This window comes from Melanotaenia boesemani, chromosome 17, assembly GCF_017639745.1.
Source record: "Melanotaenia boesemani isolate fMelBoe1 chromosome 17, fMelBoe1.pri, whole genome shotgun sequence".
Classification (NCBI taxonomy): Eukaryota; Metazoa; Chordata; class Actinopteri; order Atheriniformes; family Melanotaeniidae; genus Melanotaenia; species Melanotaenia boesemani.
In genome coordinates, this window is record NC_055698.1 from 8862751 (window position 1) to 8878372 (window position 15622).

Consider the following 15622-nt stretch of genomic DNA (forward strand, 5'->3'; position numbering starts at 1 on the left):
TCAGATTTCATGTAGGTCAGCTGTTTTCTTCTTTTTTTGTGGAGTTTGCATGTTCTCTCTGTGCGCTAGTGTTTTTTTCTTTTCTTTTTTTTTCAGGTGCTTCTGTTTCCTCCCACAAACCACAGACATGTGATCTGTCAGATTCCTCTGAACATCTGATCATGAGCCAAAATAACCCACCGTTGCTATATATGTCTGCCTCGTAATGTGACTGCAATGTTTAAAGTAATATGTTTGTTATTAGATCTGACTTATTCAGACTGATGATGTTTAAAAAAAATCATTGTGGGGTCATTGTGACATTAATTTGGTCACTGCTTGCAAAAAGTTGTTTTACTAGCATATTTTAACAGGTGCAACACTGACTTTTTTCTTGTTTTTGTTGCTGTGCAGGTGTCTTAAAGGGTAAAACTGTATATTCCAGAGAAAAATCTGCACATGGAACTAAATGGGAGCAGGCTACTGTTTAAAGCTTATATCAGTGTTATCTAATGTTTCTAAAACAGTACATTAGAAATTAATTGTGAATCAGACTGAGAGCCTGCAGACACCATGCATCTCCATGTACAGGTGATATAGCTAACACATGCTAGCTTCTCCCTGAAGCATACACCACTTTCTCCTCTATTTCCCCTAAATTAAGTCACAATTTACCACTGAACATCATTCAGTGTTAATGATGACTTATAGAGTCTTCAATATTACCCCATGAATGCAGCTCAAAGGTCCTCGTTGCAGCAGGCCAGGGTTCAAGTCTGGACCTTTATCCCTTTATTGCATGTAAATCTCTTCTTTTGTGGCCACTTCCACTGTAAAACATAGCCTAACATTTTTTTTTTTATATTTATTTATTTTCAAACTAAGAGTGAACAAAATTCTTAAAACCAGTCACAAACTAAAAATGTGCACCATATATGCATGTGCCTTGTAGCTTCTATCTTTTGTCAACAAATAGACTTCCAGTCATGGTGTTATGTTATACATATTTCTCTTACCAGGCATCTGTTGGTTAGGTGTATGTACATACACTACCGTTCAAAAGTTTGGGGTCACTTCCCTATTGAATCCCATGGCAAAGTGACCCCAAACTTTTGAACAGTAGTGTACCCAATTCCAAAAAATAAAATATGGGATGCTGTGTAAAATGTAAATAAAAACAGAATGTAATGATTTATAAATATCAGAAACAGGTATTTAACCCCAATAGAACAAAAACAACATTTCAGATGCTGAAAATGAGACATTTTATAATTTTGCGGAAAATATGAGCTCATTTTAAATTTGATGGAAGCAACACAGCTCTAAAAAGTTGGAAAGGGTTATTTAGTATACCTTCTGCTCTTAACTGTCTGTAAACATCTGGGAAGTGAGGAGACCAGTTTTTGCCGTTTTAGGAAAGGAATGTTGTCTCATTCTGGTCTGATGCAGGATTCTATCTGTTCAACGGTCCTGGGCCTACATTACTGGATTTTTAGTTTCATGATGCTCTAAAGGTGAAATGTTTAGAGTGCAGGCAGGCCAGTTCAGCAACCAGACTTCTCCTGTGAAGCCATGCTGCTGTGATGGATGCAGTTCGTGGTTTTGCATTGTTTTGCTAAACAATGAAGGGCCTTCTCTAAAATAGGTGTTGTCAAGATATGTTGGTCTAAAGCCGCTTTGTACCCTTTAACATTGATGGTGCCTTTACAGATAAGTAAACGGCCTACTGATAACAACTTGGATGGTCCCTCTCCTCTTCAGTCTGCAAGACACAGCGTCCATGGTTTCTAAGAAGAATTTAAAATTTCAGACCATTTTAATGAGATTTGGTCCAGAGAAGATGGAAGCGTTTCTAAATCATGTTCACGTGTGATTTCTTTGCATGAATAAACCTGCATTTGTGGATTTAACAATGAAAAATGATTACAGGCAGTGATTTCTGGAAGTTTTCCTGAGTCCATCCAATGATTTTCAGAGAATCAGTACTGTTTTTAATGCAGTGCTGCCTGAGGGCCGAAGATCACAAACATCTAGTTTTAACCTTCAGCGCAGTCCTCATGCACACAGAGATTCCTTCTGATTCACTGAATCTTTTGATGATATTATACGCTTTAGATCATATGTGTCAAATTCAAGGCCCACAGGCACATCCAGCCCATGAATGAATTATCTTTGGCCCGCATGATCGTATCTAATCACTATTAGCCCGCAGATATGAGTGCACGCACCACCATAATACTACTAGTCCCAGAATGCACTGCCAGTGCTTACAAGTAAATACCTTGTTCTTAGCCTGATGGAGCTAAGAACCTGTGCCAACTTTCAACGACCCCTCTCCCCCCAAAAATAGCTAAACGACTTTGAAAACAGAGAATATGTTTGTAGATGTAAAAGGTAACGTGCATCTCCTGTGTGGAGGCAGTATGGCTGTAATGAAAGAATATAAAGAAGACACTTCGAAATGAAATGAAGCACCACGACAGATACAGACATCTGGACAGGAAACAATGGCTTCAAAAGGTAGAAGAGTTATTAACCCCTTAGAGTTTTAAAAGTTTTTAAGGCATGCTGCATGTGAGAAAAAAATGCTGAATATGAACCAGAGTTTATAATGGCAGGAAAATTATCCATCTAATTTCATGTTGTGGTATAACAGGTTGAAAACCGTATTTTAAAATAAAAAAATAAACAAAACAGGCTTTTAAGTCTTTGGCACATCATCCTGGGACTGATGAGTATCACTGAGAGGCAAACTGACCTTTAATGCAGTTGATCGTTTTGCATTTTATCTCTTGCCAATACAGGGCATTTGACTTTTTTAAATGAGGATATTATTTTTGGCCATTGTTTGCTTGTAGAAAAATCTTTTCACTTGAAATTACTCTGGAAAAAAGGCATATAGAGCTATAAGAAATAAATGCATCATTTATTTTCTGTTTGTTTTTTGTTTTGTTTTTTCATTTATTTATTTAATGATTAATATTGTTTTATAGGCAATAACTTATAGGTTGTGTCCAGGTTCAATATGTGCAATAAGGTGATTTTAATGAGTTTTTACTAGACACTGACTCGGTCCGGCCTTCAACTTGTTCCAAGTTTTTTATTGTGGCCCACTATGTATTTGAGTTTGACAGCCCTGCTGTGGATGGTGGGATTGTCACAAAGACTTCACAATTTTATATTAATGAAATTTTTATGAAATTGTTTCACAAAGTTTAGATTAAATTTGTAGCAGACTGGTGAACCTCTGCCCATCTTTGCATCTGAGATGTTCTGATCCTCTGAAATTTTACTCCTTTTACACCCAGTCATGTTCCGAATGTGTCCCTGTTTAACTTTATTAGTTGTAAAATGATCCTCCAGTAGTTTTTGATTTGTGTCTGTCTGTTACCTTTGTTCCAACTTTTTTTATATGTGTTCTTGCCATCAAATTTTAAATGAGCTAATATTTTCCATGAAATCATAAAATACCTCAGTTTCAACATCTGAAATTACCATGAAAATAACTAAAGAGAAAAGTTGTGACCACAGCGTAGAGAGAAACAAACATTTTACCAACTAATAAATATGAAGAAAAAGGATAAAAACTATTTCCTTACTTAACCTGCTAAAAACAAAAGTGAACACACACACAAGCACACACACGAAAATCACAGCAGCAGCATCTAAAAAAGTGCACTCCAGCAGCATATTATTACTGTACACCTCCATAAAGCCGAAGGACTCAGAGACTGTTTGAAAAGGAAATGAAATGGAAGCTACAGCAGCCGAGTAACCTTGGCTTTTAGTCAAATTGCTGAACCTCACGGGGGAAAAAAAAACATAAAACTCTGCCTTATAAAGAACATTTTGACACAAGCACATTAAAATGAGACAAATAACAGTCAACCATAATAAACATATGTAGGATTTTATGGGTGTATATGTAGTCTAGCACGTGTATTTGTGTGTGTGTGTGTGTGTCTAAGTGTGTAATTAATTCTTCGTGTTAATGAGGCCTGATGAGAGCTGGAGGTGAGCAGATCAGCAGACAGACACATTAGTTTTCAGTGCCAGACTTCCTCACTCTCTCAGTTTCAGCAGCTTTATTTTCTCATTTGGCGCCCTGTCTCCCCCTATTCATCAAATCCCATTTTTCTCCCAACAACTTCTCCACCTGCCTCCTTTTCTCCTGAGACGCCTCCGCCCATTCCCCTCCTCACCCCACCGTGCCCAAATTTCCTGACTCCCCTCTTACCTTTCCTTCAATCTGTCCCTCCCTCCTCAGGGGTGGAGATATTTTTATCATCAGCCACCTGTGAGAGCAAAATCATTCTGCATTATTAATCGCTCTGTTCTGCTCCCATGACTCCTCCACTTATACAACTATCTGCCCACAGTGGTGAAAGTTTGCAAATCCTTTAGAATTCATTCTTATTTTCCTGTATTTGTTTAAAAACAACAATAAAAAATGTCCAAACGTTAGTAAACTCAGTCAGTCAAATTAACTGAATATTGTTTTACCTGATTATTCATTGATCAAGTAAAAAGAATCAATACTTTTACAGTAACAGGTTGGACCTAATTTCTCTTAATTCTTCATGGATTCAACAAGATGATGGAAACATTCCTCAGAGATTTTGCTCCATATTGACATGAAAGCATCACACAGTTGCTGTACATCCATGATGAGAATCTCAATAATTTCCCAAAGGTGGTTTACAACAAGGTATAACTTGTAAGGATTGTACTTTTCTGAAATGATCTCATTGCAGAGAACCACCAGAATTTGAGAGTGGGGAGTGGATGGAGTAGCTTGAAACCCAGTTGAACACTTGTGGGATCAGCTTGGGCACGCGTCATGTGTTAGAGTGAACAACATAACCACTCTAGTTGACCTGTTTGAGGACTGGGATTCCACCCCACAGCCAAATGTGGTCAGAATGGAAAGAAGGAAGTACCAATCTGTTTATGGATATTACACATTTTACTGAGATCCCGTACAGTACACATTTATTTAAGTGTAAAATGGCCAATATGTGTTCATTATTACTGTGGGACAATGCATCCATGAAGCAACTCAAAACAACCAACAGGAGAATATTGCAGAGGATCTTGACACATTTGTGTGTCAGCTGTGTTGCTCGTTCCACACAAGCACTATCCTTACAAGTTATACCTCATTGTAAAGGTGACTAATCAGGCTTTCCAATGATGCATAGTATATTGCCAGTTGGTATTATTAAAGGGGAGAAATAATCAACAAAACACAAATTTCCTCATTAAGTTTATATTAAGGGACAAAACAAGGAGCAGGTGTAATAATCAGTTACTTAGAACCATGTGTAACAATGGAGCAGAAGATCAAACAGGAAGTAAGCCAAACACCCAAAAACCTAAATATGGCCTAAACTGAAACCCAAAGGACAGATTGAGGAAATCATAAAACCAAAACAACAAATAACAGAACCAAAACTCATAGACCACGTGCCTCATTAGTTAAACTGGATTGTTTATACACGCTTAAAGGATGAATATCTCTTTTTTGTGTGTCTGGGTTTTAATGAACAGACAAGAGAAGTAAACAGCGAGAAGAAATATTGACTGGAAGCAAAGTAGGAAGAAGGACAAATTTGTAGGAGAGCAAAAATCCAGTGAAAGGAAACAGTGGAACTGCAGCCTGTTCACAGTGGGCTGGATTGATTGTGATTACTGGGAGAACAGCATGTCTGATGGAGCCCACAGAGATAATAACAGAGAGGGCCTGATAGGAAAAAAAAGTAAAATAAAGAATGAAACAGTGCAAGGAGACCAGAAAGAGAGGCATTGAGAGGAAGTGGCCGTCTCTTCACCTGCTCCTCGTCTTTCTGCACTCACATGAAAAGCACTGTGTGCAGCAAAGCCGTGTCTGCCCCTATCTGGCTGTATTACCCCATTTGTCATGGCTTCATTTGATTTCTCAGAAGGCCAGAGGGCAGACTGAACATAGCTGTAACACCTGGTACCCCAGAATCAACATGCAGTCACACTTACCCCTTCGCATGAACAAAAAAAGAGAGGAAAAAAAAGTGAAAACATGTTTCCAAAAATGGTGTCAAGCTGCTGAGGCTCATGAATGCTAAAGTGAGCAGAGAGAGACACATTTTTTAATGTGTGTATTCAAGCGTACATATCTGTGTCTGTGTGTGTTCGGGATGGAAGGCAAGTGAAAGTGTGTTGCTTTTATCTGGAGCACAGAGAAGGGTTGTGCACTCAGAAAAGACAGACAAAAAAATACGAAGAAGCCAAAGTAAGATGATATCTGCAGCTCCCATCTCAAAGTGTTTGAGGGTGTATTAGGATTCAGACTGGCGAACAGAGGGGATGGAGTGTGTCTGGCTGCATGATGCACCTGAAATTGGACCACCATTCTCAATTTCATGTTTCCACCTAAACAGGCTGGAGGTCACAAATGCCAAATGCCCTTGGTTGTCATCTTTTAACAGGTGAGTGTTTGGGGTTAGGAGTTGAAGGTTATGGCAAAAATAAACAGGACCTTCAAATCACTGCATGTACTTAGACGTCAGCATCCTTTCCTGTTGTTTGTTACCATAGCAACCGAGGGTCTGAGTCTACACAAAACAACTCTCTCTGTTCCCTATGTTCAGATCTTCTTTTAGAAGGAGTTAGGTCAACCAAAGAATCGTTTATATCTGATGTTCAAGTCGTGATTGTGGTTGATTGAGCTCTATATGGTTGTTGAGAGTCACTGCAGCAATGTCTTGAAGAGCTTTCCCCATCTTATGTTATTTAAATTATTATTTAAATTTTATATATGATAAGCGACACACATATAGGTCTGACAATTGTAGAGAAATGTTTTTATTCCTGTTTGGAGGCCGACTCTCTGAACCTAAAAGATACAGGAAATAAACAGGCAGGCAGGAAGGTTGCAGTTCATCTTGTGTGTTTGTTGAAACTGTGACCTAATCCTGCTGGTCGCCACCATAACAGGAAGGGCTGGACTCACAGTGGGGGAAGTGGACAGGGACGCAGCAGGAGGTTAACGTGGAAGATATCAGTAAGAAAGACACAACATCTAAGGAGCAGTCATCTGAGTACATCAGTATACGTTTTTGCAAGATCTGCATTTTAGTACTGAATTTTATCCAGAAAGAGATGGAAGCTCACTTAGCTGTGAGGATTTAGAAAAGTATAATACAGAAGGTGCACACAATAAAAAAATGTTTGGTTGGATCCATTTTCTGGCAATTGTGTTGTTATTTGGGAATTTTTGATGTAGTTTCAAGAATTACTCAGTTTGTATTTATGGATCAATCATCAGACAACATTTGACGTGCAGGATGAAAAAACATTAAAACAGTGGCCTTTCTGTATGGAGTGCATATTCTTTTCATGTATGCATGTGTTCTCTCTGAGTACTTCATCTTCGTCCCGCCATCCAAAGACATGCATTTTAGGTAAATTGGTCAATCTAAATTCTTCCTAGGAGTGAGTGTGAGAGTGAATGGTTGTGGCCCTGTGATGGACTGACAACCTGTCCAGGGTGTAAAATAATTGAAAAAGCTAAACGACTAAACGACTTTTTAACACAAAACAACTGCTACGATGTCTTCCAGTCAGGTTTTAGACAGCACCACAGCACTGAGACTGCTCTGACCAAAGTCATTAATGACATATGTTTGAACACGGACGATGGAAAAATGTCAGTCTTAGTCTTACTGGACCTCAGCGCTGCATTTGATACAGTTGACCACAATATATTGCTTAAACAACTGGAGAACTGGGTGGGCCTCTGGTACTGCACTGCACTGGTTTAAATCCTATTTAGAGAATAGAAAGTACTTTGTGTCAATAGGTAATTTTACATCTGAGCAGACAAGAACTACATGTGGAGTTCCCCAATGTTCCATCCTGGGGCCTCTTCTGTTTAATATCTACATGCTCCCACTGGCACAGGTTATAAAGAAAACCAAAATTAGTTACCATAGCTATGCAGATGACACACAGATATATTACAATGTCACCAGGAGATCGAGGCCCCGTAGAGGCTCTTAGTAAATGCATTGAGGAGATTAATGACTGGATTTGTCTAAACTTTCTTCAATTGAACAAAAATAAAACTGAGATGATTGTATTTGGAGCCAAAGAGAAACAATTAAAGGTCACCACAGAACTTCAGTCTATACACCTAAAAACCACCAACCAGGCCAGAAATCTGGGTGTATTGATGGACACAGACCTTAACTTTGAGAAACACATTAAGGGAATTACAAAGTCAGCCTACTATCAGCTTAAGAATTTATCAAGGGTAAAAGATCTGATGTCTCAGCTGGACCTGGAAAAACTAGTCCATGCTTTCATCTTTAGTCGGCTTGATTATTGTAACAGTGTTTTTACAGGTTCTACCTAAAAAATCAATTAGACACCTGCAGCTGATTCAGAACTCCGCTGCTCTGAGGTCTTTACAGTGGCTGCCTGTTCGTCAGAGGATAGACTTTAAAGTTCTGCTACTGGTCTATAAAGCTCTGAATGGTTTAGGACCACCATACGTCAGTGACCTCTTGACCCAGTATGAACCTGCCAGAACCCTAAGTCATCTGGTTTCAGTTTCTTATCAGTGCCCAGAGTCAGAACCAGACATGGAGAAGCTGCAATCAGCTTCTATGCTCCACATATGCTCCCAGAAAGCCTCAGATCAGCTGAAACCCTCAGTTTATTTAAATCAAGGTTATAAAGAACCACCTGTTCCCTGCTGCATTTCAGTAGTTTTTATTTAGAAGTCAAAATCTACAGCTGGTTCTTTTAAGCTGGAATCATGTTTTAATATTGTCTTTACCCACACTGGAGTTTTATTTCTTGCATTTGATCTATTTTATTTTAGCATCTTCGTTCTGTTTTTATTTCATTAATTGCATTTCTTTTAATCTTTGTTTTTTTTTTGTTTGTTTTTTTAATGCACTTGTATCGCTTTCTGCACCCTTCTGAAAAGTTTTATGTAAAGCACTTTGAATTGTCTTGTAAATGAAATGTGCTATACAAATGAATTTGCCTTGCCTTGCCTTGTTAATTGCTGGGATAGGCTCCAGCTTCCCCATGACCCTTATTTGGACGAAGCAGTTCAGAAAATGAATGGAAAGGATAGTTTCTCAGCCCCAGGATGCTGCAGGACCACCATGGCTCCAGATATGTGCATATTTTTTTTTTTTTTTTTTTTAACCCTGTCCTGTCCAGCATCCTAACATACAGAACGGTGGTCTGTGTGCCATATTTTGCTTGACAGATTTGCTCTACCAAGGGAGACGTGTTATATACATGGCTGCCCTTGATATTTTTATTATTTTTATTGTAATCTTATTTTCTTTTAGTCTTATATGTCAGTGCCGAACCTGACAGGGAGATAGAAGAAGAGAGAGAGAGAGAGAAAAAAAAAAGGGAGAAAAGGACAGGATTAAAATGTGGAAATAACAGTTGTCTATGCTGCCCAGAACATATCACAAAAAAAAAAACAACAACATAAACTACCACAGTACTACATGATACCGAAAGAAAGATAGAATGATGATAATATAAAAAATTACAATAGTCATCAAACGTACCTGCAGATGAACGTACCAACACACAAACATCCGCTACATCTAGTGAGAAGCGGATGGAGAGACGAGCACGTTTGTGAGCATGCACGTGTTAATATGTATGTGTGGCCATGCAACAGGGAGGAAATGTGTACCCGCAAGGGGGCCGCGATCAAGCCGCACCCCCAAGCATCAGCGGAGGACGGGGGGAGCCCGAGGCCCCAAAGGCCAAGCAGATCCACAGAGTACCAAGCCCGGGACAGCCAAAGCAGACAGAGCAGCGGCCCACCTGGACCAGAGCAGAGGGGTCCCCAGACCGGAACCCCCGGCGCGACGGGGCAGGGGCACCGGGCAGCCCAGGGCGATGGCGAGCAGGCGCTGCGGCGCGGGCCGCACGGAGGGGCCACCCTTTCCCCCCAGCAAAGCCCCACCCAGGAACCCGACGGGGCCCGACCGCCCAGGCAAAACCACCGTGGGCCACGCCAACCCAACACCAAGGCTAGGCACCCCAGGGACAAGAACATGTCCGCAGGTCCCCCCCCCCCAAAAAAAAAAAAAAAAAAAAAACCTCTTTACCCCAACCCTTACCCATTCACAACCGCCCCGGACCCCCAGTCGCCCCCCGGCCCGCCCCCAGTGAGCACCAGCCCCCAGGCCCCAAGGCCCCGGAGCCAGTCAGCCACACCGTCCCCTACTCAATGGCCCCCCCGACCACCGACCCAGAGAAACGGCCAGGGCCGATGGACCCCCAAGGCCCCCCAGCCAGCCCCACCCCTGACCCCCACAGAACGACTAGACCCCAGCACCCCTTCCCACTACGTGATGTGACTAATCAGCGGGGTCCAGGAAGACTGAGAGTTAACTGATTGGTGTTTAATGGATGCCGATACAGACTCTAGACTGATGTGATCCAAGAGGAGATTTCTGTACTGGTTAATATTTAGATTGTTTTTAGACTTCCAGTTCACTAGAATAGTCTTCTTTGCGATACATAAGGCCGTGAGGACCATATGTGCTTTGTTAGTGTCTATATTAATGTCACTTAGGTCACCCAGTAAACAAAGTTTTGGACATGCAGGAATGTTACATCTAACCCATGTTGATAAATCCTCACAGACCTTATTCCAGAACTTCTGGACAGGTGCACAAAGCCATAAAGCGTGTAAGTAATCATCTGCTGTGTTACCTGTGCACTGTGTGCAGATATCGGAGTGATTAAGACCCATCTTGAACATCCTTTGTCCTGTATAATGCGTTCTATGGAGGACTTTGTATTGTATGAGTTGTAAATTTGGGCTGTCTGTCATATTAAAGGCATTAAGACATATTTGTAACCAAAATGGTTGACTAGGATTGATGGATAAATCTATCTCCCATTTTGAAGTAGGTAGGGAATTTGAGTCATCTATTTTTAACATTAATCTGTATATTTTTGAAAGTAATTTGGGGGTACAGAGGTCCATAAAATCTGCTACTATTGGAGGAAGTTCCAGGGGTCTCATTTATAACCGTTGCGTACGCACAAAATGGGGCCTGAAACTGGCGTACGCCTCTTTTCACGCAAAGGTTGTGATTTATAAAAAACAAACTTGACGTGAAAATGTGCGGTCTTTCACGGCAGCTCTGACCCATGCGTACGCTGGTTTTGGAGGCTGGGGGAATTGGCGACACAGATGGAGAGGTGGGGAATTAACAACACACTGCATCCAGAGTCCTCTTGTGGCAGCGTGGGGTCCTGTCACCATGTCTCCAATTAATTTTGCGCTCTGGCTGTATGACCGCAGATGTGATTTCGGCTCACTGGTCAGCGTGCATGACTTCAACCCGGCAAGAGTTCATAACCCGTCTCCGCTGTCTATGCGTCCTGCTACACTCTTCCACATCCAATTTCCCTATATTGCAGGAGAACAGGCCGACATTAAAAGGCAATTTGCAGCAATGTCCGGTTTTCCTAATGTAATCGGCGCAATTGACTGCACTCATATTGCTATAAGGGCCCCATATGTCGATGAATTCATGTATGTCAATAGGAAGCATGTGCATACTATCAATGTTCAAGTCATATGTCAATCCAACATGATGTTGACAAATGTAGTTGCACGATGGCCTGGCTCTACACATGACTCTTACATCCTAGCGCAAAGCAGTGTAGAGAAGAGACTGCAGGCAGGCGCTGTACGTGATGGCTGGCTTCTTGGTAAGACAATAACTTTATATTGACAACCAGCTTAGCCAGATGCAGACCACTGATGCACTGTTTCATTGAAATGCAGGGGACAGTGGCTACCCCCTCCGGCGCTGGCTCCTGACCCCCTTCCCAAACCCCCAGAGCGCAGAGGAGACCCTGTTCAATACCGCTCACTCCCGTGCGCGCTCAACTGTAGAGCGCGCCATCGGCCTTTTAAAATGCCGGTGGCGGTGTCTGGATGCGTCAGGGGGTAGATTATTGTACCATCCCCAAAAGGTGCGCAGGATCGTGAGGGCGTGTGGCGTGCTGCACAACCTGGCACTGAGGCACGGCATCCCACTACCTCCTGGCCTCCCCCCTCCTCGGAATGCCGACCCTCACCCACAGCCCCCTCCCAGACACAGGGAGTTCCAACACGGCGCACGGCTCCGTGAGGAGGTCATGCAGCGATTAAGCAGACAATAAGGTTCACTTTTTCACAAGCTCTTTTAATGTGTTTGAAATGTCGAACATAATGTCACACAAATTATGCAGTGTTGTTCTGATTTCCTTCAGTTCATTGATGGTTTCTTTTTGATCTCGCCATGGTCCGCTCTGTCCCGCTCACAGAGTTAACTGAGGTAACTATGTGTTGCCACTCACGACACTTACTCTTATTTGTCACGCCACTACTGTGGCTACCAAACAAAATAATTTTTCGACTCTCCACCTCACTCACTAATGCATCGATTTCTGCCTCTGTGAAGTTGCGTTTTTTGGTTCGCTTCCCTGCGGTTGCCGTTGTTCATGGATCACAACATGGATCAGCTGGCTCATTTTAATACACGCTGAGGTACTTTGCATTGACCATTTATGGTGGAAAGTGGGTGTGTAGTGGGCGGAACATGAGCCAAATTCACCTGCGCAAACTTCAAGGACGAGTGTGATTTATAAAGGGGAAATTGCTTGCACCTGTGCGTACGCACGGTTTTATAAATCAGAATATTTTATGGCGTACGCCAACTTCCGGTTTTGGGCGTAAGTACACTTTTAGTAAGAATCCTACGCACAGTTTTATAAATGAGACCCCAGATCTGTTCGGTGAAGGGGGAATTTTGTGTGTATTACGGTTTTGAGCTGTTGATATTCTAAGAATCTGTTGCTGTTAATCCCATATTGTGATGAGAGTGTATTAAAAGATAACATGTTTCTATTATGGATAATATGTTCAAAGTATTTAATTCCTTGGTTAATCCATTGGTTAAAGTTTAGCATATTTTTGTTTAGTAGAATATCAGGATTGTTCCAGATGGGTGTGAGTTTACATGGTATTATTGAGGAGTTGGTTTTATTGAGAAATTCCCACCAGGCTGTCAGAGAAGTGCTGATGTTGACACTTTTAAAGCACTTTTGCTTTTTTATACTTAAGCTGAAAAAAGGAAGATCAGAAATTTCCAAATTGTCACAAAATGTTTGTTCTATGTCTATCCACAGGTCATCTAGTGGACTAGGTTTGAGCCATTTTAGGACATATTGCAATCTATTAGCTAGGAAGTAATGTTGAAAGTTAGGCAAGTCTAATCCTCCTCTATCTTTGGCTTCTGTAAAGTTTTTAAACTGATCCGGGGTGGTTTATTTTTCCAGAGAAATCGGGAGATGTGTGATTCTAGCGATTTAAACCAGGTAGAGGGGGGTTTCATAGGAATCATAGGAAACAAATAGTTGATTTTGGGTAGAACCATCATTTTTATGGTGGCGACTCTCCCCATGAGTGAAATGGGTAGAGATTTCCAGCGAGCAAGATCATCTTCTATAGTCTTAAGAAGGTGAGTGTGATTAAGTTTTGTTAGTTCTGAGAGCCTGGAGGGAATATTTACACCCAGGTATCTAATGTTACCTGATTTTAAGGTGATGCTGGGTAGATTTTGAAAGCTACAGGTGATGGGTAGAACTGTACTCTTAGACCAGTTAAGGGAGTAGTCCGACAGTGATGAGAATTTATTAATTAGTGAGATTGTTTCAGATAGAGAGGTTTGTGAGTTCTGGAGGAATAGTAAAACGTCATCAGCATAAAGACTTATTTTATGAAATATATTTTTGGACTGGCGGTCTTATTAGGGTGATAAGACCGCCATATATCGCAATGACAAAATAAAGCTATTAAAGGCATTCAGTCCTAATAATCAGATATGTACATATTAAATATCAGTGTCCCATGAAAACAAGTCAGAAGCACAGAGTTTTAAGGTCAGAAACTTATGTGGTGTTGCTTTAAAGCAGGGGTGGCCAACATCGGTCCTCAAAAGTCACAATCCTGCAGGTTTTCCATGCATCCCTGTACCAACACACCTGTCTCAAATAAAATGGATCCAACAACCTATAAGGATCTGCACACTGACTCAATAGTTTAAGTCAGGTGTGTCAGTGCAGGAATGCATGGAAAACCTGCAAGATTGTGGCTCTCGAGGACTGACGTTGGCCACCCCTGCTTAAAAGAAACACTAATCCTCACATTAGGATTTAAGTTAGGTAAGGAAGATTGGCAGGTTATTATTCATCTATTCATTCATAGAATTTGGACTCGCATGGTGGTGGACACTGCACAAAAGTGTTGTGGACTTTTTCATGCACCAGTGAAACCTGCAGCCAGTTTAGGAACTAATTTATAGTTGCAGTTATTTTATTCAATTGTCCATTAGTAGGACAGTAACAGTACATATATCCATATTCTGATTTTTAGGTATGGAACAGAGGTGTACTGAGTTCCTACATGGAAGAGTAAGAACTGCCTTGCACTATAGCTAAAGCCTCGGGCTAGCAATAGGTCAGATGAGATACCAGAGCTTGAAGACTCTCTTTTGTCGTTAAAAACTCCAGTTTGCCTTACCTTTCCAGTAAAGTATGTAAATGGACAAAGACAAGTGGATAAGATGAATGCAGTATGCTGGTATTGTGTCGAGCAGTGTTCAATATCTGTTCTCCCTGCAGCCTCCTCCACATGTGGATGGAAGCGCACTTCTGGATGAACTATGCTTGAACCACGAAATCACTACGAAAATAATAAAGGACTTTTTTTTTCCCTACAGGTTTTAAATTCATTCTCTTAAGCATTCAATACGTATTTCACCAAAGTCTTCAGTTTTCAATTTACATTGAAATGGAGGACCATCCACACTCTTTGCCCTGCTAGATGGAGGAAAAAATTGCCAAGAAAAGATAAAGAAATAAGAACGGGAGCAAACGAACGTGTACATCAGTGGAGCATTAACCAGATAGAGGCAGTTGATGAAGGAGAGGGACTTCTAATATGACACGGAGGTTACAGGCTTTCTGCTGGATGGGTGATTTTAATACAATCAAACTACTTTATCCTCCTGTTTAAGTCAGATCATTTACTATTACTTGCTATATAAAACGACAGAAATTGATCATTTTAGTTAGCCTACAGTAGAAAAGCTCCATTGCAACAGTTTTCAGTTGTCATTACTCTTCACAGAAGTCATACCAGCAGGAGACTTTGCACTTCTTTCAGATGTATTTCCTGAGAGCTTTCCCTCATGTTTCATAATTTCTTTCAGCTGATTTGTCAATGGGGTGGGGGTAGTTGTTGTCCTTCTAGTCAGACAAAATAGACCACAGCAATACCAGTTTGTCGCAGTGATTTAATCACTAGAACCGCAAGCATTCTAACGTAAAAATATATCAGATAATAATTATTTCGAATCAGTACGTCACCCACCTCCCTTGATAAATTAGCTGAAATACATGTTATTAAACACAGAGTAATGTTACAGCAAGGGATCTTCCTCTTGCAGCGCCAACAGGTCCACTGCCCCTGCTTTGACTCCCTCTACCTCTCCCTCTGCTAGTCACGAAAAACGATTTCACACGATAACATTAGCTATTAGCAGTAGCTTGGTAC

At 41.1% G+C, this 15622-nt stretch overlaps 1 protein-coding gene across 5 annotated transcripts in view; it reads left to right on the top strand.

Annotated features, from left to right (window-relative positions):
• The window catches only part of adcy2b (adenylate cyclase 2b (brain)), an 81159-nt gene that overhangs the window by 13600 nt on the left and 51937 nt on the right, over positions 1-15622 (top strand). Inside the window, exon 1 of one of the 5 annotated variants that reach the window (XM_041966926.1) lies at positions 3648-3652. The exons of the other annotated variants lie outside the window; for them this stretch is intronic. The gene's annotated coding sequence lies outside the window, so the exon portion shown is untranslated. Of the gene's footprint in view, positions 1-3647; positions 3653-15622 lie in introns of those variants that run through there. 5 annotated transcript variants of the gene reach the window in all.